At 39.8% G+C, this 25,009-nt stretch overlaps 1 protein-coding gene across 1 annotated transcript in view; it reads left to right on the top strand.

Annotated features, from left to right (window-relative positions):
• The first annotated feature begins 843 nt into the window (after window positions 1-843).
• LOC135701638 (protein distal antenna) overlaps window positions 844-25,009 on the top strand; it is a 55,959-nt gene continuing 31,793 nt past the window's right edge. The window contains exon 1 of the mRNA XM_065222488.1: window positions 844-1,120. The gene's annotated coding sequence lies outside the window, so the exon portion shown is untranslated. The remainder of the gene's footprint in view (window positions 1,121-25,009) is intronic.

Genomic DNA, 25,009 nt, shown 5'->3' with positions numbered 1-25,009 from the left:
GAGTACACAATTTCTGACTACTCTCAAGTGACCAGTATCTGCGAGAAAAAAAAAACAAAAATTGCGTCTAACGAAAAAAAAAAGAAGCGAAACGTGAAATTTAAAAGTCTCCGAAGGATTATCCTTTCAGCCTTGCCAAATAGCATACACTCTCACTGCAGTAACCAACCAGTACACCAGTCAGTGGCGAGAGGCATTAGTGAAGTTAAGTTCGGTGGGGGCAGCAGCAAACAAACAAGAAGATTTTTTTTTTCTCGGCGCCCCAAATCAACGTCGTAGCCGTTGTCGTCGCCGCGGTGCTACGGGACTACGTCTTGGTCGGACGACGTCGTCCTTTACATTTTTTTTTTTCTGTTCACGCTAGGACGTGAGGATTCAGCGAAAAATTTCGCCGCAATATCATCCGAGGTAGCACACAGCGAAAGGCCAGAGGCGAGCATTAACCCAAAGCAGTTCAGTCAGTGGAGGAAGCAAAAAAAAATTAGTGAAGAGTTTCCTGGCCTCGTCCTACCTGCCACCCCCTTAAGTGAAACGACTGCTACGGGGAAAGAAGCGAAAAATAACACAAGATTTTTTTTTCGGTTAGTGAGTGAGCCTTCGGTCCACCGGTGTGTACCCGCGGAAAGAAGCGCGAACCCTCGAACCAAGGAGCGACACACAAGTGAAGTAAACGCGAGAAGGAAAATATTAAAAAAAAGTATATTACGGAAGGAGCCGTGCTGTTTTTGCCGTCCTGTGTGTGTACACCTTAAGTAAATTGGTGCTCAGCTCAGTCAGTGTCCCCCGGTCCGGATAGTGTGCCGCGCGCTGTTGTTATCGTCGCGTGTGTTTCCGTAGCGTATCTTCTGCCAAGGGGAGTCCGAGAGTGGATCCCTGCGTGCAGATCAGCCGACAGCCCTAACCGTGGACCAGCAGCGGAATCCTTCATATCATCCTCATCCAGTGGCACTACCACCACCCCCATCCCTACCACCGTCATATTCGCCGGTAGGACCTCCACCACCACCACCACCATCACACCGTCCGAGTGGGCTTCCTCCGAGGCTACATCATCCAGCAGCCCTGCAGCAGCCACAGCAACAACAGCACCAGCAACGTGCCGGCTGGGATTGTAATTTATGTAAGTGGAAGTACCTATCTGCTAGGATGTAGTTCGTTTTCTTGGGTGTGTGGTTTTTTTTGGATTGTGCATTTTTGTTTGTTTGTTGGGTTTCAGTTGTTTTTGGGCCGGTTGTCGTAACCGTAAGTGGTGATTTTTTTTTTCGTTTCTCGGAAAGTGGAAAAGTGCGTCTTGGACTGATTATGCCGATGCGGTGGGTGACGACTGTTTGGAACCGCAGGACTTGCCTGGGGAATCTAGTGGTTTGTCGGTGAGAGGGACCAAATTATAGTCCACTCTCCGTAACACAAAATCGAATGCACCAATGGAGTTACGGAGGATTTGTTGTGTGAGAAAGTGATCGATGGATTTCCAGGCAATTAGAAGATGACGAGCTAGGGAGAACAGTCAATAATTGAAGTATTCTGGTTTTTAAACAGAGCGAAATGATTTATACTGGAATGTTATTTGGTGTAAAATTCAACTTGATCTCGAGAAACGAGTCAAGCGAGTCAATAACTACTGGAGCACAATTATTTCGGAAAGCCCAACAGCTCGTTAGGCTGAATAGGTTTAGTTTAGTTTTGTTTACTATCGAGTTGAGTTGGTAAATAATGCACAGGGTGCCGACTAATCAGGGAATATCAGGGAATTCATTTGTGGACCTTGAAAATCAGGGAATCTCAGGAAGTTTCTCGGTGGAAGTTTGCTCGGTGTAGTTTAAGGAGGGTTGTTAATTGAAACGGAGTTGCGAACTTGTGGTTGCTCAATGCTTGATGTTGAGTAAAAATTACTCAAATAAAAGGATATTTCGATGATTTTGGACCTAATGTACCTTCAGCCCCTGAGTTTGAAATTCTGAGGGTTTATAAACATAAATTTCCGTAGAGCTAGACCTTGTTAATTGCAGGGCTGTTACAACAGGCGCGGATTTCACGAATTTCGCGGATTTCGCGATTTCCGCGGATTTCGCGATTTCCGCGGATTTGAACTTTCGGTTGCGAAAATCGCGGAAACATTCAAAGATGTCGCGAAAATTACAAAGGGACTGATGTGCTACGAATACGGAATACGATTTTCTATTTATCGTTTTTTATGATGTACAGAGCAGTGATGCCAGCAGGGCTGGTAGTGAGTCACTTTTTAGTGACTTGGTCAATTTTTTCATGCCAGTCACTAAAAAGTCTCTTTTTTTAAGGTCAAGTCACTAAAGTCTAAAATCTGAATAAATTTGAAGTAATTTCCTGAGTTTTCCAAGTTTTTCCAGAACTTTAACGGATAAATTCAAGGCTTATAATAAGAAAGCTATTTTTAAAATGCGTTCAAAGTATGCTTTTTCTGGAAGATCAAAAACAACAGTAATTAACCCAATTTTTTTTAATGACAATCAGTTTTGAAGAAACATCTTTATAATCAAATTTCAATGGTTGAAATTAAGCACTTACTTAGTCCAATTAATTAATTAATTAAGTCCAAGATCTAAAAACATTCAATGTCTTGTATTTTCGTATTCCATGTACAAGTTCAAGATATTGAAATTTTCAAAGTGGCTGAATTAAGGAAAACATTAAACGATTTATTTTAAGTTCGTAATTAACTTTATGAAAGATATGAAATCTTCATTGCAGTCCCATTAACTTCACAACAACTATAGAAACTTTGAAGAAGTTCTTAGGAATGAAAGGAAATGCTGAGAATTTCAGTAAAGCTCCATAAGCAAACTACGGTAACATAAGGAAAGTTAACACACTGAAATTATGGGGAACTTACTAGAAGCTTTAAGATCCTCAAATCGGTTCTTTTAACATCCGAATATTTTCAGGAACTTCAATGAAGTTCCTAGAATTTCAGATCGCATCACATGTGTTAAGAGGTATTGTGCAATTTTTTAAGAAGTTCAAAGCACCTCAGAAAAGCTAGGTCTAGAGATTTTTGGGGAATTTCATATCTTAAGAGCAGTTCCCATGACTTTAGTTCAGAGTTTTCGGAGCAGTTTAAATATCTATAATCGTAAATTAAGAAAAATTGAGAACCCTTAAGATGTTCCGAGAATTTCAAGGAAGTACAGAGACCATCAAAGAATTTATGAAAACTTCAGAAATATTTCAGGAACTTCACAGGAGTCCAAACAGTTTCAGGGAAATTTATCTTCAATAGAATTGAGAGCTTTTGGGAAGCTTCGAGAACATCAAGACAGAGCAGAGAATCAAAGGGCAGTAGAAACCTTAAACAAGTTCCGGAAACTTCAGCAAAGCGCCGATAGAACTTCTGGAACGTGATAAAAAAAAATTATATGAACATCCGGATAACGTGAGAGTATTTTAAAAGTGTTATATCATGGAGATTTCAAGAACTTTAAAAAATGCAAAAATTTAACTAAGTTGACCAACGAAGTTTCATTAATCAAAAAAAATGCGAGAACTTTTAGCAAGCAGCGATAAATATCTTTAAGAAATTCAAGAGAACTTAGAATTTAGACAGTTTCATGATATTCAGCGAAGTTCAGAGTACTTCGAGGACGATCAGATAGCTTCAGAATAATCCTATTAACGTAAGCAAATTTGCAGAGACTTACAAGGAATTCCGTGGAATTATGGGTTATTAGAAGAATTCTATGATTGATCCAAAATCGTCAGGGAATTTCGAATATATAAGAACTTCAGGTAAGCATAGATAAGTTCCGGGAAATAAGTGAGCGTTTTTAATAGTTAGAATACTTAAGGAAAGTTGTCAAAACTTCAAGGCAAATCAATTAATTTCAGTAAAGTCGCGGGTTCTTAAAATATTCTGATCAATTCAGCGCTGTCTAGAGAACTTTAAAAAGAATTCAATAATCGTTTAGGTAGTTTAAATAACACCAGGTACACACTTAAAAAATTTCGCCGAGATTCCAACAGCCGAGTAATTCTGCAATTTTGTTTTGCTGAGATTCAGTCAAACAATTGCCGAGACTCAGATAACAAATAAAATTTTGCTGAGATATCAGCTAACAAACAGATATTTTGCAGAGATATCAGCAAAAGTAAATGCCGAAGTAATCGGCTGTTGGAGATTTAACCGAGCTAGATTAAGTGTGTAATTCTACACTATTGAAGAAGTTTTAAATAAGTGTCGATAATTTAATGGAAGTTTCATGAACTTTTGAAAAAAATCATGAGAACTAATGTGAAAATCATACAAGTATATTAATTATTTTGTTCTAATTTCATGAAAATTGCGTAAGCACAAAAGTTCCAGAAATTTAGAAAAACTTCGAAAACTTCACAGAAGGATAGTGGTCTTCAGAAACATTTCGAGAACTTCATACAAATCTATGGAGCTTAAGGGGAGATCCACGAACTTCAGGAATTTTGACGTAGGACTACGTCTGTGATTTCCATATGGGGGTACACTTTGTGTAAACCGAACATGGAACATGTAACAACATTATGAAAGATTTTGAACGTTAATAACTCAGCTGCCCCTGGGCCAATTTCAATAATGTTATCAAAAATCGATCAGAAATATTCCTACGCATCTGTTAAAATTAAGACTTTATCATTTTTTCAAAATTTCGCTATTAAAAATTGCAGGAATGTGCAACTGTTGCTATGATAATTAAAATTATCACAGATTGCCTGCGAAAAACCAATTTCCCTAACACAGATTTCAAATCCGGTCTCCCCAAACGGTGTTTATTCAATCACCGCGTGGTGAGTGATGGTGATGGTGCTCTCCAGTACACAACAAAAGGCTGCCTGCAAGCAGTTAGCTATCATGGCTGGCCTCAACCGCTGATCGGATTCAGTTCCAATCACCGTGTGTGGTGGTGTCTCTTCGTCGGTATCATCATCAGCAGCAGCAGCAGTGCTTTCGACGCGTGGCGTTGAACATTGTTGTCTGCAAGCAGCGAGCTGCAGCCCATATGAGCATCAATAGAAGGAGAAAGAAGCCGCACCGCTATTGATCGGAATCAGTAGCTCTTCGTGAGTCGCTGTGGGTCATCTATGTCAAGCGCGTCATACTGAAGAGCATGAGCATTGAGCATTATTGACCGCCCACGGTTGCTACTCTGTTATTGCCAGACCAGCTGTAATTACACAGAGAACCAATAGACGATGCTTGGGACTAGCAATCATCCTCAATGTCTAAAAACTGGTGATCTCGAATTAGGCAATACCAGCGCCAGCCGCACTTGAACGCAGGTCAAGAAAGGAATGGGTAGGAATATGTTGACGTGACACTCGCTTTGATGGAAGCCGAGGAGTCCTCTGCACTTCCACGAGGAATCACAGGGATGTTGGGTAAGAGGGTTGGGTTTGCAGCAGGGTTCGTTTTGGTAAACAATAAGCTGAATTGATGTCCTAACGATCGTATAACGCGAAGGAGCTTGGGATTGAACCCACGGTCTTCTGCTCAGTAAGCAAAAACGTTTGCCACTAGGCAGACGAGCTCCTTTTTAATCATTGACGAATCTTGAATGTGGATGGGCTTGAGATTAGACTCATGATGTTCTGCTCAGTAAGCAAAAACGGTTGCTCTAAGGCCACCGAGCCTCTCATATCACATTATAGCGTTACTCAAGTTTTTATAACTATTCAAACCCGGCACCGACGACAACGAAAAGTTTTACAAAATACACGATAAACAAGCGATATTTTAATATTTTTAATATGAAAGGATCTGGGACCGCGTTTTTCTCCTCTATGTCAAGCGCGTCATACTGAAGAGTATAAACAGAGAGAACCCCGCTCTAATTTCTATTCCTACACAAAACACAAGCTGCTGCTTCAGTTAACAAATAAGATTTATTATATAAGACCACGTAGTCCTACGTCACCATTGCGTACAACCCCATAGGGCTGTCCCTTTTAGTTTTTATGAACATTAGCTAAACGCGAGAGCATTTGAAAGAAGCTTAGTAAGCTCCAAAAATTGGAGGAATTTCAGAGAGAGGTCAGTTCCATTAGTTTCTGAAAATAAGTGGGAAATTTCAAGCAGTTCCCAGATTTTCAGATAACTGCAGAAACGTTAAAAAGTTAATTGAGGCCTTCGCATAAGTTCAGAAGTTCACGGAAGTTTAAACATTTTTAGGACAGCTCAATTAAATTCAGCGCAGTACAACAAGAACTGCAAAAACGTTAGAGCAGTTTTGAGAATTTCAGAAAAGAACAAAGAACCTCAGAGCAGTTCCGTTAACATTAGAGAAGTCACATAAGTTTAAAGAAGTTTAGAGAACTTCAGCGAATTGTTAAACCTTTAGAAAAAATTTATGATCGTTGCAAAAGTTTAAGAATTTGATGAGTAGTATTGTGAGCGCATCAGGCTAGTTTCTCAAACTACAAAAGAACTTCAAGGCAGATTCATTAGCTTCAGGAAAAATTTGGAATGTTCTCAGAATAGTCCATTCCATATTCAATGGAAATTTCGATGAAGCTATCCTCCGAATTAAATTTTATTACAGTTTTCCTCGAAATTACCTTAAAATTCTCCACAATAAGACATCATTTGGAAAGATTATCAGAATATTCATTGAATTCATTTCAGATTCCTTTTGAATCTTACTCCTTCCCTTGGAATTCTACTCACATTGAAAGTCTCCTAAGAATTCATTGTCATTTCTACTCTCAAATTCCTTAGATTGCTTCTCATACTTTGTTTGGCAAACTCTCCTGAATTTACTTTCCGAATTCCTTTGAAGATGTCCTGGAGTTATTCTCAGATTTAATTGTAATCCTTCTTTTAGTATTTCCAAGGCCTTATGCTCCAAATTTGTTTTCTCACACAAACTTTATGAAATTATCCTCAGAATGCCCTTGGAATTTTCCTCTGAAGCTCACAGAAGTTGTGCTCCTCAGAAATTCCTAAGAGTTTTCAATAAAATTTACTTTTAATTCAATTCAGGGCCACTTTTTAGTCACTATTTTTACAACTATAAGTCACTTATTTCTTCAACATGGTCACTAAAATCACTATTTTTGACAGCAGTGGTGGCTACCAGCCCTGTGCCAGTTAATTTTTTGAAATCTTCCAGTTTTTTAGAATTCATCCAGTTTTCCATTATCAGTTGCAAAATATGTTGAAGTATGATTACAAGTACAGCATGACTCAGATGCTTACACTTTAAACTTTTATATTGGAATTGAAATCTGGAAATGCAGTATTTAATTTAAATGCAATATTGCAAGTGAATTGCAATTGTTCGCTACACGGTATCGAGACGGGTGGGCTTTGTCACAGCATCGACACGCATTTTGCAGGTTCGGTATTATGACAGTTAAAATAACTTTATGTCAAAGTTACCCTACCTGATGTTGAGAACTTGGAACAAATCAGTAAGTTTCAAAACCATCACAAATCTTGTCGTCAATATTAATTATTTATGCCTTCGTCATCTTTTATTATGAATTTATTTAATGAAATTGAAGAAACACTTTAGCTAATTCTTACGCAGTTGTCTACTTATTTTGCTAAATTAACTTTCCTGAGATTTTTGCGTAAAATATATGTTATTTTTGGTAAAACAATAACTTTATTTCCAGTAACGATTTCAAGACATGAGATCAGTTTTAAGAGATCAAATGTACAATCAAAACCATTAGAAGTTGAAGTTTAACATTTACTAAAGTATGAGATGAACTAGCCAACTGGCTAAAATATCTGATAAACTATCAAAGCAGTGAACCGGGAAATCGGGAAAACCGGGAAAACCCCACGAATTTCGATAACAAATCGGGGAAAAATGGAGGCTGTTCCGAGAGTCGTTAGCGAAGCGAGAAAAGTCACTTCGGCTATCGGAATAACCCCCATTTACCTAATTTTTTTTTTCAAAAAATAAGATTTTGGACCTTTAAAAATTCTTAAGATTTTCGAACTAAACTAGATTTTTTTTTTGGAAGGAATCTAGAGAATATTTTTGAATGGATACTTGGAAAATCTGGGAATATCAGGGAATTCCTATTTGGACCTGGAAAATCAAGGATTGTCAGGGAATTTCATTCAGTCAGGGAAATATTTCTTTATAACAGAAACATATTAATAAGTATGTCTGATTTCGCTAGTTTCAAACTTAATTACTCGTTGTAGTTTGAGGATGGTTTTCAATTTAAAATTTTTAATAGAGTTGCGAAGTTGTGGTTGTTCAATGCTTGGTGTTGCATTTTTGCTAGTGGAGCAAAAGTTACTTAAATAAAAGGGCAAGGTTGCAAAGACTCATTTCAGCTAAAACAATGTTTTTCTAAATTATGAAATAATTAGATGCATTGATCAAATTTTGAATTGGTAGGATACAAGAAGAGGTTGCAAAGAATGTGTTTGACATATTAAACCTGTTTATTTCACTTCATGAGAGTCACAATCAGCAATTTTTCACAAACTCACTCACTCACTCACTCACTCACTCAGCGATCAGCAAATCGCTGATTGTGACTCATAGAAAGCAAAATTTACAGGTTTTATGTTTCCAACGCATACTTTGTAACCTCTTCTTGTAAGTTACAAGTAAAACATGCCATCATACCATCTTTTGGTTTTATTATTCCGAAAAACAATATTTTAGCTGAAATGAGTCTTTGCAACCTTGTAAAAGGGTATTTCGATGATATTGAGTCTATTATAAATTCAGCTCCCACTGCACACTGAGGACAAAATCGAAACATTGTGTTAAAATTCAATAACTTCGGTGCTCGCTGGAACAAGAGACTAAAAAATAGTCATTCTTATAGAAAAAAGTCTCAGGAATCGATTGGAGTGAGCGCTAGGCGGCGCTACAGAGCATTCGAAGTGTATATGTTTGTGCTGCTGTATCTCAAGATCCTGACTATTTAGACGGATGATTTCTTCGGCAAAGTTGATCACAAGGTCAAGGACTGTTGGATGATGGACAGAACAATTCGGAATTCTTCCGCTAGGCGACGCTAGTGAGCATTCGAAGTGAATATGTTTGCGCTGCTGTATCTTAAGATCCTGACTATTTAAATGGATGATTTCTTCGGCAAAGTTGATCAGGGGGTCAAAGACTGTTGGACGATGGACAGAACAATTCGGAATTCCTCCACTAGGTGGCGCTAGTGAGCATTGAAAGTGAATATATTTGTGCTGCTGTATCTCAAGATCCTGACTATTTAGACGGATGATTTCTTCGGCAAAGTTGATCACGAGGTCAAGGACTGTTGGATGATGGACAGAATAATTCGGAATTCCTCCGCTAGTTAGTGCTATCTATAATCTTCTCTGGCTATTACGTCCCAACTGTAACTTAACGCCTGCTCTCAACTTAGTGCTCTAGATGCACTTCCACAGTTGTTAATTGAAAGCTTTCCAAGCCTGTTCGATTTTTACATGTGTATATTGTGTGGCAAGTACAATAATATACTATGCCCAGGGAAGTCGAGAAATTTTCCAATCTGAAATCCTAGACCAACCGGGATTCGAACCCAGCCACCTCCAGCATGGTTTGCTTTATAGTCGCAGGCTCTACCGACCGAGCTTATGGAGGCCCCCTGATCTATGAATGTAATCAAACTAAAATGCGAGATGGTAGCCTAATTAACAAGTTTTGAGGACAATTTGGTGAACCTAGAACGTCTTAAACATATCGAATTCAAACGTAAATAATGTGCATGATATGTTTAAACCTGTTTGGAGATGTTTTAATACAAAGGGCTTTGAATCAGTGAACTTGGATGAGAATTTGATCTGAACTCAAGGACAATTTGGATAACCGTGAGTATCTTATACACCTCAAAATCAACTATAAACGAACAGCAGAAACTGTATAAACGTGTTTCGGAACGTTTTGTCGGTGAGATCATCGTACAGATTTTAGTTGATCCAGTAGATCAAATAATCTGACCTCTAGAACAATTTGAAGAACCAGGAACTTCTAATACACCTTAAATTGATGTTGTTTGGAGATGTTTAGTTGCTAAGGACCTTGTATCAGTTATGGTTGATCATGTAAATCATTTGAACTGAACTCAAGACAATTTGGAGAACCTTGATTATAAATCAAAATAAATCACAAACGATCCGCAGAAACTTTATGCACATGTCTTTGTAGGTTTTGTCGCTGAGGACATCGTGCAGTTCATGGTTGAGCCAGTAGATCAAATAATCTGAACTCCAAAGCAACTTGGAGAACCTAGAACATCTCATACACCATCAATTACAACGAAAATGATGTGCATTATAGTCATGGACCTGGGTGCATCAAATTGCAATAATTATAAAAATTTGCCAAAAAAATTTCATTCTGTTAAAAAATGTCAAAATTAAGCGGAAAATATGAACCTCACTGTTTAAAACTTCTTTTGAATTTTCAACCTTCTTATACGGTGGACGTCACTTATCCGTAGAAACAGTGAAAACATATTACTCTTTCTCCGAAAATGTATGGTTACGTCACTTTGTCTCCAGGCTTCCAAAACACATTTGTATCACGAAGAGAGTGTTTTCCGGTGTATCTTAGGGTATAGATTATGAATATGAAGAAAAGTGAAAATTGACCATGGTGGCGTTTACGTCACTTTGTCATCTCACGGCAGTAAGGGTCTTGTACCGGTTATGACTGACCTGGTACATTATTTGATCTGAGATCAAGGACAATTTGGTGAACCTTGAGCATCATATATACATCAAACTGATCATGAGCGATGTACAGAGCCTCTTTGAACATGTTTGAGCAAGTTTCGACGCTGAGGACATTGTGCAGGCCTAGGTTGTGAAATGTTCTAAACTACAGAATGCTTTGGATGACCTAGAACGTAACTTGAGCTTCTTATATACATCCAAATAGATCAAAAACGGTACGCAGTAACTCCTTGAACATGTTTGGGGCAGGTTTTGCCGCTGAGGTATTTTGCAGGACATTATCAAAAAGTGATGACCGGGTCATAGAACTTGTTATCAATTTGATATTTTACTTTACTCGGGATTATGATTACATAGATCGCTACGGAATAATTTCAAAATTGGTCATACAATTCCGGAGATACAGCCGGAACAAGCTCTTAGTGTCTCAGATGGAATTAACTAACAGAATTTTGAAGATGAAAGCGTTGTTTTTACTATTTCCCACCAGAGGAATCTGCCCGTGAATTAGCTAAAAAAAAAATTGGTTAAGCATATTATCCGGAATAATTGTCTTACAGAGCCGGGATCTCAAAATGTGTTCAAGGCAAAACAAATATAATGGGATTAAAAACAAGTGTTTCATATGTGAAATTCAGAGTGACCAGTGAACCGGGAAAACCGGAAAAAACTGAAACTTGAAGTCACCGGGAAAATCCCACGAATTTAGTTGACAAATCTGGAAAAATATAACTCGTCCTCTCTTCGGAAACAATAAAATTTCAAGACCCTTGGACTGGTCTAGATTTTCAGAATAACTACAGTCACTTTGAAGAACTATTAAGAGAATTTTATATTTTTTCTCCAAAACTGATTTGAGTAGATTTTAGAATGAATTCTTGAGATAACACCAAGGTATTTCAGAGAATATTTTTTAGGGTACTTTAAGAAAACCGCTTTAAGAAAACTGCTTTAAGAGTGCAGAGAAGCACATTTCGAAAGGAATTTCTAGATAATGTTAATGAGAATTCCATGCAATATTCAGAAGAATTTTACGGAGAATTTCATGTATTTAAAAAAAAATAAGCGTTGGTGAATTCATAGAAAGAGTTTAAATTTCGAAGAAAGGATGAACTGTAGAAATTTTTTGGAGTGTTCTATAGAGAATTTCTATACTTTTATGAAAAAAAATCAAGGGATTTCTAGAGAGAATTTATTTTAGAAGAGTTCTGGAAAGATCTCTGTGAAAGGAAATTAATCTAAGCCTGTAAAGTTTTAAGCAAATTGTTCATATACAAATTGAGAAAACTTCGAACCTGTCGCAGATCCAAAGTCAAGATCCAGCAAAGGTGCTGATGTCTTATAAATTACTCATTTAACCTTCAGCTTAATCGCATTCAGTTTTGTGCTTAATCAAAATACCTAAACCGTGATAATTTCCAAAATTCCGGGAGAAAAACGGGAAAATTTCTAATCGAGATTTGCTGGTCACCATGAAGATGAAGGAGATTTGGATGAATTTATGCCCCTAGGGTAGAATGCGGATCCTTCCCGTTTTTGGCAACACGAGATTTCTGCCTTCTATAAAATGTATGGAATGCTTTATTTAATTTGAAATTCTCCTGGACCACTCTTCCTGGGTTAGAGGTCCGTGTGGTATTTCATGAAAAAAAATGTCCATAAAGCACTAATATATTCTGAGGAAAGTAATAGCTTATGGGGTTGTGTTGCCAAAACCGGGTAGGCACTGCACCTGGAATTTGTTTTTGAAAATTACTGGAAAATCATGGAATTTCAGGGAATTTTGTTTTCTTCGTGGAGTCGACACCCTGGGATAACACCAGGTTTTTTTTTAGAGAAAATCAATGGAAGCTTTGGAAAGAACTTTTTACGGATTGTACAATTTAACTCCACGTCACACTTGAGAGTATAATTTTAAAATAGCTCAGTGGAAAATTCTAAATCAATTGTGAAGAGGATCCTAGGATCCGTGAAAAATACCATGTAGGGGAAATGGCTCTAATGTTGACCTATGGATCTGAGATTGGGCCCATCGCTAAAGATCTGCTATTTATCAATTTTATCTGGATGAACGCTTCATTGGGACGGTACTAATGGATAGTTTTGTTCGCTATTGAAAATTTAGTTGATTGCTGAATTTATATATGGACCCAAATTATGGGCATTTAGGCCGACATAACATCCATTTCCCCTATATCTCATTTGAGCGTCAAATTCCAAAGAAATTCTTATGATAATTTAAAGAAAACTCCGTAGCTAATTGCAAGGACATCACGAAATGAATTTCTAGATAATTTTAAGGAAACTTCCAAGCAAAATTGCAGCAGAACTGAGAAGTCCAAGATAATTCTGAACAAAATTTCAAGAAAATTCTGAAGTGAATTGTTTGGGAATTCAAATGAGAATTAAAGCTAATTTTGAGTAGAATTTTAGCAGTAATCTTAAGCAAATTCCTAGAAAAGCCGTAAAATTTGTAGACTGTAATACATTTTTTAAAAAGATTTTTAGAATAAGATAGAGGATCTCAATCTTATTTTAGAAGAATTCTAAAAAAACGCTGCGAAAAGATGCAAAAGGAAAAGTTTGAGAATATTATAATAAAATCCTGTAAAGTTTTTTGCGCATCAGGGAAGTTGGACTATAAACAAATTTTGAAGAATTCGAAAACAGGTCCGAATTCGTCTCAGGAAAAATGCTGCTGTCTTAGTAATGACTCATTTATCCTAGTGATCCTTTCGGTTTTCGGATTTATGCTTAATTTAAGTGTATATTGCACAACCGGAAACATTTCCAAATTAACGGGTAAACATCGTGAAAAACCCGGAAAATTGCTAATCGGAATCCACTAGTCACCATGAGATCTAGAAACATTTCAAAGTTGCAAAATTCCAGAATTAGAAGAATGAAGTCTCAGTCATTCGATATACTTCAAGCTCGCAACCTTAAATCTCAAAGTTCAACGTTTCAAATATTTTTGCTAGTTTTGGAACACGAAAACTTCTCACTTTCCCTTATCTGCTTCCTAATCCCCCTTACTTACCTTACCAATCAGGCTAAGGCCTTGTTGTCCTCTGCTGTCCGAAGAAGTCGTCTCCACTCTACTCGATCCATGGCCACAGTTCGTCAGCCTCGTAGTCTGCGAAGGGTCCGTTCTTGTTCCTGTTGGGTCGCTTTCTAGAACCATTTTCACTGGGTCGTCGTGCGGCATTCTTATGACGTGCCCAGCTCGCCGTAGTCGCCCAATTTTTGCAATGTGGACGATGGATGGTTCTCCCAGCAGCTGGTGCAATTCGTGGTTCACGTTCCGTCATCCATCTGCACTTCACCGTAGATGGTACGCAACACCTTCCGTTCGAAAACACCAAGGGCGCGTTGGTCCTCCACGAGCACAGTCCAGGTCTCGTGGCCGTAGAGGACCACCGGTCTAATCAGCGCCTTGTAGACAGTCAACTTCGTGCGGTGGCGAATTTTATTCGACCGGAGCGTCCTCCGGAGTCCAAAGTAGGCACGATTTCCTTAATACACGAACTCATCGACCACCTCTATTTTGTCACCGTCAATCTGAACTCGGAGTGGGAGGCTAACATTGTCTTCCCTAGAACCTCTTCTTTTCCTGTATTTTGTCTTTGATGCGTCTAATCCGCCTAGCTTCAGCCTTCAGTCTGATGTACGTTCCCGCCATCGTCTCAAAGTTCCGTGCCATGATGTCAATGTCATCGGCGAAGCCAAGAAGCTGGATGGACTTCCTGAAGATCGCGCCACTCGTGTCTATCCCAGCTCTTCTGATCACACCTTCTAACGCGATGTTGAATAGCAGACACGAAAGTCCATCACCTTGCCGTAACCCCCTTCGAGATTCAAAGGGACTCGAGAGTGTCCCCGATACTCGAACAATGCACATCACTCGATCCATCGTCGCCTTGACCAATCCGGTAAAGCCATGCCTACTGTGATTCTATACACTCTTAGCTTGTTTTAGTAATATTTTGATTTTTTTTTAATGTGTCCGGATTTGTTCGTGTTCCACCTTTGAGAGATTCAAGATGTCGAGCTTTGATGAGAATTCCAACGAAATTTCAAGGAGGTTCGATAAGGAATTCAAAGGATTACAAAAAGTGATTTTTAAAAGAAGATCTCAAGGAAGGAATTATTGCCCTAGTAGCACGCTTTTTGCAAACTGGTTGTGGAAACTTCTATACGACTTATTTCAGTCATAAACAAATTGTTGCAACTTTCTGCGACTGAAGTGTGCTACTCGGGTGGAGATTTCTCGGTAGTTATGTTAGGTAATTCTGAGGATATTTCCATGGCGATTGTGTGAATTCGGAGGATAATGCCATACGAGCTCTGAGTATGTGTTCAAGAGAGTTCTAAGAAGAGTCTCATGTAAATTCCGAGAAGATATCTAAGAGTATTGAATCGTGAGCATAGTTTCGAAAGAATTCTCAGAAGAAGGCCAAGAAAATTCTGAGGATTATTCCAAGCGCATTCTAAAGAATGTTCCAGGAAAATTCTATAAAGAATGCCTAGGCCAATGACATCAAATTTTAAAGGGATTCTGAGGAATTCCGAGGAAATTGTGAAGACCATTACAAGAGATGTGTATTGTTCTCAAAGTTCTGTGCAAAGTTATCCTGAATCGGATACAGGAGAAGATCGGCGCGACCCTCCGACGGCAGCAGGCAGGATTCCGTGCCGGAAGATCTTGTGTGGACCATATTGTCACGCTCCGCATCATCCTGGAGCAGGTCAATGAATTACAAGAGTCCCTTTATTTGGTATTCATTGACTACGAAAAAGCTTTCGACCGTCTCAATCACGAGAATCTGTGGGGCGCTCTGAGACGCAAGGGAGTCCCGGATAAAATCGTCAACCTCATCGAAGCGCAGTATGAGGCTTTCACGTGCAGAGTTCTGCATAACGGAGCCTTGTCCGACCCTATCCGGGTAGTCGCTGGTGTGAGACAAGGATGTATACTATCATCGCTACTGTTTCTCATCGTAATCGACGAGATCATGGTAGGTGCAATTGACCGTGTACCGAACCGTGGGCTGCTTTGGCAACCTATCACCATGGAGCATCTCAACGACTTCGATTTGGCTGATGATGTTGCTCTACTAGCACAACGGCGCTCTGATATGCAGAGTAAGCTCAATGACCTAGCCGAACGCTCCTCTGCGGCGGGTCTCACCATCAACGTCAACAAGACCAAATCGTTGGATATCAACACGGGCAACCCTTCCAACTTTACGGTAGCGGGGCAAGCAGTGGAGAAGGTCGAAAGGTTCCAATATCTTGGCAGCCAAATAGCGTCGGACGGCGGGACCAAGAGCGACATAGGTGCACGAATCAAGAAGGCTAGGGCTGCCTTTGCGAGTTTACGAAACGTATGGAGATCCAACCAGATAAGTCAACGCACCAAAATCCGAATTTTCAACTCGAACGTGAAATCTGTGTTGTTATACGCCAGCGAGACGTGGTGTGTATCAGCGGAGAACCCTCAAAAGCTGCAGGTCTTCATCAACCGATGCCTGCGGTATATAATTCGTGCCTGATGGCCTCACAACTGGATCTCGAATGCCGAGCTCCATCGTCGATGTCATCAGAAGCCGATAGCAACAGAAATTCGAGAGCGAAAGTGGAGGTGGGTCGGCCACACACTTCGACGGGGCGGAAACGAAATCTGCAAGCAAGCGCTGGATTGGAATCCGGCAGGACATCGCAGCAGAGGCAAACCCAGGGGCTCATGGCGGCGGAGCCTCAATAAGGAAATTAAGCAAGTCGATAGAAATCTGACCTGGGCCCAGGTCAAGGCAAAAGCGAGCAGCCGCCCAGGATGGAAGTCTTTCACGTTGGCCCTTTGCACCGCTGGTGGTGCACAGGACCCTTAAGTAAGTAAGTAATTACAAGAGAATCGGGTTTACTTCTTAGAGAGGCGCCAATCAAGCCCAAAATTATTGAATTAACCAGCAGTCAAGATTTCAGAACTCAATCATACCAGGAACATTGCTTAACTCTAGCCCGAAGTGTGGTGATTTCGAGCGAATCCCATAATTATCGAACCAATTCGAAACTCTGTGTTCTTGTCAGCAAATCCCATTTTACGATCCGACACGATCGTACCGATAACACCCGTCCGTGCCAGAGCAGTGTCATAAATCCTCACAAGGGTTGAAATGTTCCTGTCCGTGTCAAAAACCTTCGAAAATGACGAATGTGACACGTTCCCAATTCGTTCGATCGCACATTTGATGATAGAAAGGTTCAGCGCAACGTACCTGCCCCCAGTTTACGGACTGGTATTCTCAGGATATTTCCATGGTGATTGTGAGGAGGATTCCAGGTTCACTTCTATTGAGTATGCTAGTCAAGTTCTGAGAAGAATTTTCATAGACAATTCGAAGGATAATGCCATGCGAGTACTGAGAATACGTTCAAGAGAGTTCTGAATAGAGTTTCATGTAAATTCCGAAAAGTTCAAGAGCATTGAATTGTAAGCATAGCTTCGAAAGAATTCTTAGGACAAAGCCAAGCAAATTCTGAGGATTATACCAAGCGCATTCTAAAGAATGCTCCAGGGGCATTCTGTAAAGAATGCCTAGGCCCATGACATCAAATTTTAAGGGTGATTTCAAAAGGATTCTGAGGATAGATTCAATAGAATTCCGATGAAATTGTGAGAACCATTACAAGAGATTTTCAGAAGAATCGGGTATACTTCTTAGATAGTCGCCAATCAAGCCCAAAATTATTGAATCAACCAGCAGTCATGATTTCAGAAATCAATCATACCAGGAACATTGCTTAACTCTAGCCCAAAGTGTGCCGATTTCAAGTATTCCCTTCATGATCGAACCCATTCAAAACTTGTCCGTAATGAATGTGTTCTTGTCAGCAAATCCCATTCGGAGGATAATGTCATACGAGTTCTGCGTATATACGTTGAAGAGAGTACTGAGAAGAGTATCATGTAAATTACGAGAAGAAGTCCACGAGTATTGAACTGGAGCATAGTTTCGAAAGAATTCTAAGGATTATTCCAAGCGCATTCCAAAGAAAGTTCCAGGGAAATTCTGTAAGGCCAATGACATCAAATTTTAAGGGTGATTTTAAAGGGATTCTTAGGATAGATTCAATGTAATTCCGAGGAAATTGTGAGGACCATTACAAGAGATTTTCAGTAGAATCGGGTATACTTCATAGAGAGGCGCCAATCAAGCCCAAAACTATTGAATCAACCAGCAGTCAAGACTTCAGAAATCAATCATAACAGGAACATTGTCTAACTCTAGCCCAAAGTGTGGCGATTTCGAGCGATTCGAACCCATTCGAAACTTGTCCGTAATCAATGTGTTCTTGTTAGCAAATCCCATTTTACGATCCGACACGATCCTACCGATAACACCCGTCCGTGCCAGGGCAGTGTCATAAATCCTCACAAGGGTTGAAATGTTCCTGTCCGTGTTAAAAACTTTCGAAAATGACGACACTTTCCCAATTCGTTCGATCGCACATTTGATGATAGAAAGGTTCAGCGTACCGTACCTGCCTCCAGTTTACGGAATGGTATTCTCAGGATATTTCAATGGTGATTTTGAGGAGGCTCAGGTTCACTTCTATTGAGTATGCTAGTCAAGTTCTGAGAAGAATTTTCATAGACAATTCGAAGGATAATGCCATACGAGTACTGAGAATACGCTCAAGAGAGTTCTGAGTAGAGTCTCATGCAAATTCCGAAAAGTCCAAGAGCATTGAATTGTAAGCATAGTTTCGAAAGAATTCTGAGGATTATTCCGAGCGCATTCTGAAGAAAGTTCCAGGGAAATTTTGTAAACAATGCCTTGGCCAATGGCATACCATTTTAGGGGGATTTTAAAGGGATTCTGAGGAAAGTTCCAATGGAATTCCGAGGATAATTCGGGAATACTTTCCGAGGGAATTGTGAGAAGAATTCTAAGAAATTTTTCCAAAGAATTGGTTATACTTCATAGAGACTCGCTAATCAAGCCCAAAAATATACCGATTAATCAATAAATATTTAATTACCCAGCAGCCAAGATTCCAGAAATCAATCTTACCAGGATCATTGCCAATCTCTCGTCCAAAGTGTGACGATTTCGATCCCAACATGATCGAACCCATTCGAAACCTTTCCGTAGTGAATGTGTCAGCAAATCCCATTTTATGATCCGACACGACCCTAACGATAACACCCGTCCGTGCCAGGGCAGCGTCATAAATCCTTCCATTTTCGCTCCTAGATCGAATGCTGTACCTCACAAGGCTTGAAATGTTGCCGTCCGTGTCGAAAACCTCCGAAAATGACGAATATGACACTTTCCCAATTCGTTCGATCGCACATTTGACGATGGAACGGTTCGGTGTAACGTACCTGCCTCCAGTTCACGGACTACGGGTACATTTTTTTTTATCACCCGCGTCGTCCCGTTTATTGGTACTTGGAGTACTACCTGTGCCTGTGTGCGTCGGAACCGCACACATTCAAAACGTGAATTACTTTTAACACTCTTCGAGTTTGAGTCCCTCCGCCCTTCGTGCTGAAGAAGACTCATTCTCGTTCAGCTCTAGGCCGTTTTCCTCCAGCGCACGGATTACTGCTGCTGCTGCTGTGGGATCTTCCGCCCAAATCCCAAATGTGGACAAAAACAAAAGAGTCGCAGTGCGATATTGTACAGTCGCCGTCTCACTGCATCCTGCAAAAGCTCTTCAGCGCTTCTCCCTCCCATCCTTCTTCCCGGTGTTCAATTTTGCTTTCGATTCTGCTTTCGTGTGCTTCTCGCCTAATTAGGGTCGCTTGCCCTGTGTTGGATCTGAGCTGATTTGAGCGATTCGAGGGGTCCACCTTCGCACAGCCAACCCTACCTATATATAGTGACCTATTCGCTTCCTATTCGTCGTCGGCGTCGTTGTGAGTCATTTTTTTCCCAGAAAGCCAGAGGACATCAACAGCAGCGGCAAAATCGCCACAGTCCTCAGCCCAATTACGAGTACAGGACCGAACGAAAAACATCATCATCATCATCATCATCACCACGGTCATCAACTGCCGCGGCTGTCATTAATGATGATGCTTCAAGTAAAAACGACCGAAAAGGGGGTTCCTCCCTCTTTGGCAAGTTCTTTTTTTTTTTGGCCAAAAAATTACCGCCGCGAAGTTGAAGTACTCCCCTTCCCAGGCTCGGTTTCGGTAGGCTGAAAGCCATCTAGGTAGCTGCTACCTATAGAGAGAAAGAGAGTGTACAAAAGAAGGACCACGTCGACGACGACGACGCGCGTGCATAAGTGACGGACAAAGTCTAATACGGTCTCTTGTGATGATGGAAGAGAATCAGGTGGGAAGAGGGAAGTGCGGATGAGGTCGGTCGGTGCTAATTTTTTTTTCTCGGCACAAGTTAGCATTTCCGGGAATCGAATATGGGGCTCCGAATGACTGCTGGGGTCCGTTATTCGGATTCGGATCGGTGAAGGTCGAATGGCTGACTGGTTCGTGAAAAATAGGGGCTGGCGGAGGGCAACGGGGCTTGTGACGTTAAACTACATTCGGAACAAATTTATCGAATCAATAGAAGTTAATGTCCATGTAAGCTAACATCGACTGGAAAGAAATAAAAGGAAGAGTAATACCGATTCTAGGTACGATTATTACATTAAGGGGGACCTGTTTCAATCTCTAAAAAAAAGGGTATTTTTTTGCCATTTTTTACCATTAGAATAAGTCCAATCACTTCGGGTTTTAAGTACATTATTATTTTTTTTTTTCGTTGTTGGTAGTGCTTTTTTCGAAACCACATTTTTTTACCTTGCGAAACAGGGATCTCGGAGACTATTCGATCAATTTAGCTGGTTCTTCTGTCTGCGATGCAAAAATGAATTATCTAAAATCTGACATACGATTTTTTGGATATTGTAACTTACGCGTATTTGAGTAGCGTTGTCCCCTTTAATTGATAGGACAATGACGATAAAGCAAATAAACGGCCAATATAAAACTTATAAGCCATATTTTAGTCTTACACCAACTCTATACATTCAAAAGAGCCAGTGAATAATTCCTAATGTCTAAGGCATAATGTTCCATCCAAGTTCGTCCACTTAATGCATGGGCCAGCAAACCAGCGACGAAAAAAACCTTTCCTCGCTCTAGCCAGCCCGTCGTTCACACAAACATACCATTACTTACACACTCCTATCGTGTCAAGTCTCCGAACGAGCCCCATCGAGAAGCGTGTGCTCAGGTGTCCAGTTGTACAGTTGTACGTACCCGCAGCTGGTCTTGAGCGCATGAGGGGGTGGAAAAATTCCTAAGTTGCAACCGCGTTTCGCGTCGCTTTTCCTTTTGTTGTCTTACGTTCCCCGAAGGGAGATTGGACATGGTCGCGAACTTCTATGCAGGACCGACCGTCCCGTAGCAGAGATTAAATAACTCATGAAAGGAGGAGAAGTTTCTTCGCTATATTTTGACGGTTCTGTTCGCAAATACCTAAAATCACCCTCATCTCCTTAGCGCCTGCTAGAATGAGTGTTGCTGCAAAAAAAAATCCACATACATACATACATACATACATACATACAACAACACACACATTGCACAGTGCTTCACATATGGAGGACGAGAAAAAGGACGACGACGACGACGATGGCCATTTACTTCAATTTGCGATTTTTTTTTTCGGTTCCTCTTCCTTCACTTTTCTGTGCCAAGTTCTTTTCGACTTTTGTTGATGTTGTTGTTGTTGTTGTTCCTTATTTCAAATATACATAAGCACGTCAGATCTGCTAAGGGTGAAAGGCGGAAGAGGAAGCTCCCCGTCGTCGTCGATAACGTTCTAGCTTCTGGAGTGTTGTGTCCAGTTGGTGTCCGTTTTTTTCCTATTTTTCAAAGATAGCCCCCGATCTTCCCCAGCAGTAAGCGATTTCAGTGTTCTGACAGGTTGAATTCACTTGTTCGCTAGGCATGGGGCATGGACAGGAAGAAACCGAGCCTCGGACCGTAACATATCGGATGCGGTGCCTACGCTCTAGGAGCAGGAGACGGCCGTGTGGCAGTGCAGTGGACTCTTTTGGTTTTGTTTGATCGGAGAGAAGGTGGGAGGCACGTCTTTTAACTATTCTACACTCAAAAAAATCCACACGTCATTATCATGTGTCTCACACTTAATTGTGCACTTATTGTGCAACACATCCATTTCATGTGATAATCTTATGCTGGGAACCATACCTCAACACTATTGGTTCGAATTGTGCACGGGACTGACACCAAATGTTTCCATTATGGGATTTCACAAATTTGACGGTGCCCTCTTAACAGGTCTATACATTTATGGCCTATAACCAACTCGGGGGCAACTTGACAGCTCCAGTCTATTGCCAGTGTACCCCGACAATTTGGTGCTGGTGGTTCTGTAAAATTCACAAATTTCAGAGGTGTTATCTGAAAAGGGCGAATGCGGAAATGATGTACAGCAAACAAAATTAAAGTTTAAAATTCATCTTATTGTCGCGCGATCACCAAACCACACACGTGACGTTAGCGACATAGGAACTCCAGTGATGCCAGCTAAAATTTTCGTTTTGATTCTCAGTAGTATGCACAATACATAATCAGTTTATGAAACTTTTTTATATTGAGTAACATATGTATTTGAGCAGTACAGAACCAAAAGCCATACAAACCATATGATTTGTAAAACGAAAATATATGATTGTCATCGAATTAATTGGAACAAGGATACTTTCGGTGTTTTCAACGCTTTTGCTATTATCGTCGATGATGAACAAAGAAAGAATGGTTTTGCAGCGAGTAAAAGTGTACTAATTATACGCAGCTAGTACTGCAAAATCTACAATTTAAGGTACTAGCATAAAAGCGTACAACGTTAGTACAACGATAGTACAACCAACCGGTGGAAACTAACGATATTAAATTGGCTCACTACTTGACTAGCCTATTGGTCCCAAGTAAATCTATAAGCGTACCTCATTCTTGTTGAAATTCTAGTACTACACTATGTTTGTTTTGATTCGCTATGAAAGTTTGACAGATAAACTGAGGGGTTCGTGGATTTTCCTATGTTTCGAGGGGTGCATCGATTAGCTTGGAACCGAAGATAGTACCAGAGCTGAACCAAAAAGTTGAGCACGTTTCTTCGGGACCTTCTGGTCTTAGAGTTACCTCTATGGTACAACGGTGTACTTTGTACGTATGTCGAAGGCCTTAAATGCATTTAGGTTAAATAAGTGATTTATTATTTAATTTGACTGAATTTTAAATATCTTTCTACAACGAATCTGTAACCATTACTCATGTGCAAAAATCATCAGAGCTCAATTTTTAGCTGATGTTCTAGAAAATTCTGATTAACAATCACTTCACTTATATGATGACTACATTTTTCAGTCGAGTATTAGTACAAGACACTGAAGAAGTCTGCACATTGTAGACGAAATACGCGTATCTGTCAAGGATAAGCAAATAAGGTAGTGGAATTAAATGGAAATTACTAATCTTTCTCTTCCTCTTTATACGTTTTTCAGAGTTCTTCATGGTATTTGTGTTGTAATTGTCACTATGCCCATAACTGTGTAACTAAATAATAGAACATACAAATTTATGAACTCATCTGTTTCTTGAGGCTTCAAGTTTGGTGAGGAATAACGTTAATGATACGGACGGGTGTAACAAAAGATTATCATTTTAATTTATTTGTTTTAGAAGCTCATTATGAATATTTTTTTTGAGACTCTTATTTGATTTAGTTCATTTAATTTTAAGTATTTCTTCAATTTTAAATGGATCTACGAAATGTTCCTCATCACCCAGCAAAACTGCTACTCACCGCGAAATATAATAAATTTTGTAAGTTTTTTGTGGATAGAATTCGTAATGCTTCCAAAGTTTTTGGCATATTCCTCAAGCCGGATTTTTAAATAAAAATCAATGCACAATTTTATCAAGATATAGCGATGATTGTTATGCATAAAACTAAGTCCTGATAGTTTCAAAAAAATGTTGATGAATGTTGCAGATGCTCATTAGGATTCTATTTTCAAGTCGTTCGTAATATCTTCCAACGTTGAAATATTTGAGGTGACTAATGAGTATTTTCAGTTTAGTTTCAGAAGTCTTGTATGTCAGAAGAATACACAAGAACACAAGAATAGTGAAACACATGAAAGTAAACTTTTGTATATTCATACGGCCCATGGCAGGGCTTTATCACACCACTTTAATAAAAAAAATCTGTAGTCTGATTATATTCAAGAGCAAAATAAAATATAAGACAGCAAAGTATTTTTATTGTCATTTGGTTATTTAAGAAAATGAACCTCCGTCAATCGGTTTCAATTCGTTTGGATTATTTCATTTTATCACGAAAATAATAAATTCGCTCTTATCATATAGCACACATGGAGAAACAAAAAGTTGGATTCCCATAGATAAATGCCATATGTTGAGTGGCGACATCTACTATTTGCAAGTGGGTACATGAAACTAAGGTTATCTGTCACCTAGCCGGGGACTTGCCAATAGTTTCTGTGATTCTACGTCGTCTGCACGTCAAATCACAGAAGCTTGTAGAGATACACCCAGTGGGGTCTGTTCTCTGAGAAGCTTTACGATCACGTCGAATCAGGTGGACTCCGCAATAAACAAATTGAAATACTCTGTGTCCAGTCGAGATGGCATACCGTCATGCATCCTGAAAAAAATGCGGCGAAGAGTTGATTTTCCCTCTTACGACACTTTTCAACATATCATTACGGAAGCGTAGTTTCCACAAGCTGGAAAACATCGGTCATGTTCCCCGTGTTTAAAAAGGGGGATCGACAGAACATCGAGAATTACACAGGAATGACTTCGTTGTGTGCTTGTTCGAAGGTTTTCGAAATCATAATAAATTATGTACTTTTCGACTCCTGCAAGAATTATATTGCTACGGATCAGCACGGTTTCTACCCCAAAAGATCAACATCTACCAATCTCCTTGCTTCGTTTTGCAAACGCAACATTGATGCTGGAAATCAGCTTTCGATAGAGTTGACCACGGAATATTACTGAAACGTCTAGGAAGAATTGGTGTCTCTGCGGATCTTGTTAGCTGGTTTGGATCATACCTTACGGATCGTAGCTTTACCGTTAATATCAGATTTGAATCTTCGGAACAATTTTCAAACTTATCTGGCGTGCCACAGGGTAGCAACCTGGGTCCTTTGTTATTATCACTCTTCATCAACGAGCTTTCTCTCGTACTACCATCTGGCTGCCGTGTGTTTTACGCTGATGACGTCAAAATATACATGATCATTAAAGGTATCGAG

The sequence above is a fragment of the Ochlerotatus camptorhynchus genome, unplaced genomic scaffold (assembly GCF_037179485.1).
Source record: "Ochlerotatus camptorhynchus isolate MF236.1 unplaced genomic scaffold, CSIRO-AGI_Acam_v1.1 ptg000170l, whole genome shotgun sequence".
Classification (NCBI taxonomy): Eukaryota; Metazoa; Arthropoda; class Insecta; order Diptera; family Culicidae; genus Ochlerotatus; species Ochlerotatus camptorhynchus.
This window is presented reverse-complemented; position numbering and strand designations above follow the sequence as displayed.